This window comes from Crocodylus porosus, unplaced genomic scaffold, assembly GCF_001723895.1.
Source record: "Crocodylus porosus isolate Cpor-Errol unplaced genomic scaffold, CroPor_comp1, whole genome shotgun sequence".
In the NCBI taxonomy this organism is placed as follows: domain Eukaryota; kingdom Metazoa; phylum Chordata; order Crocodylia; family Crocodylidae; genus Crocodylus; species Crocodylus porosus.
Window position 1 is genome coordinate 134,788,458 of NW_017728931.1, and position 1,788 is coordinate 134,790,245.

The window sequence follows — 1,788 nt, forward strand, 5'->3', positions numbered from 1 at the left end:
GGGCGCCGCGCGCGGGCCCCGCCCGGCAGCAGGTCAGTGCCGCGCACGCGCGGGGGGGAAAGGCCGCGCTGCCCCCCCCGCCGAGCAGTCTCTCACTTCCCTGGGACACACTCACAACCGCGGGGCTCGGTGTGCTTCGCGTGCACAAACTTCACCCTTTCTTTTACGTTCCAGTACGACGCGCCCCCTCGCGCTTTATCCGCGCGTGGGTCGGTGGCCTCGACAGCCCACGGGGGAGGCAGGTGGCCGCCACGACCTGGTGCAGAGTGGGAGGGCGAGTTCGGCACTGCTCCTTGGGGCAAGGGGTGCTGGCCGCACGTGGCGCAGCGCCGCCGTAACGGTGGGGGCTGGGGTCACCCTGCACCCCAGCTCCTCCGCGCCGGCGGGGAGCGCCACCCGCAAACGACAGCCCTGGGGGAGGCGGACAGTGAGGGGCTGTGTCCCACCGCAGCCGCCACCACGGCTGCGACTGATGTTACGGTTGTGGTCCTCGTGGCTCTGGCCCAAAGCGGCGGGGAGGTGGGGGGTGACCACAGCCCCAGCCCGAGGTTGGGGGGTGGGAGGGGGCTAGACTCAGGCCTCCATTGTACCCCCCACCCCGTGCTCTTGACAGGTAATTTGTTGGTTTACAAGTATAAAAGCCACGTTTTTTACGTTCCGGAAGCATAGACTGTATAAATACGCACTATTTTTTTAATTTTATTATATTAAAAATAAAGCCTGTGCTTTAGGAATGTGAAAAAACTTAGCTCTTTCTTTTTTTTATGTATATTTAAGTATATACATAGAAAAGAAAGAGCTAAGTTTTTCACGTTCCCGAAGCCCAGACTTTAAGAACAACGCTGACCCCTGTGAGAGTTGGCAGTACTGGATTAGCGTTTCCTCCATCCTTACTAGGCCTTGTCATTGTGTCAGTGCTTGTAATTTAGATCCAAAAAGGGTTTTTTTTTTTTTTGTCTTCTGAAGCAAAAAGCTTGACTTGTCTCTACAAATTTGGGAATATGTTCACTTCAAAATGTGAGAAGTTGGAAACTCCCTTGATAGCGGATAAATGGTGTTGCTTCTGCTTAGAGCTTCGCCTTATTTTCTGAGCCAACATCTGTCCTGACTACAGACAAACCCTGCTTAACGCTGTTTTGCTTGGTGCTATTGTACTATAACGTTCATTTTTAAATTAATACCTGATTTCACTTGGCACCCAACGAGTTTTGTTATAACGCTTGCAGTCGCCATCTTGGGTCATTAAAAACACTTGCGGTCATCATCTTGGGTCTTCAGATACTTTTGGTTTCACTTAATGCTCATTTTACTTAATGCTTGGTTTTTCAGGAACCAATTAAGAGCGCTAAGCGGGGGTTGCCTGTACTCGGGACTGGTGAGAAGTTGAACAGATGTTGCAACTTGCAATTTCTAGGTTGACAACCAAATACTTATGATGGTAATGAAAAGTTTTAATTACTACTAAAGACACCCAGGTGTTATGCAGCACATTTTAGCAGATCTGAAATGCATTACATACAAAAGTTAGGACTGTTGCCTGTGTTGTCCAGGTAGAAGAAATGAGGTACGTTGAAGCATCTTGTGGAGGATCACCCAAAGTTAGTGAGCAAGTTGGGAGAGAACTTGGTCTTATTCCTTGGTAGTGCAGGTCAGGATCGCTGCTGACACTCATTTGCGGGATGAATCCTGCAAACCTAGCACCAACCTTTAACCGGGATTGCTATCGCTCTTTGTATCTTTGACTTTGTTGGGATGTTACATTTGATTAATTGTGGATACCATGTTTAG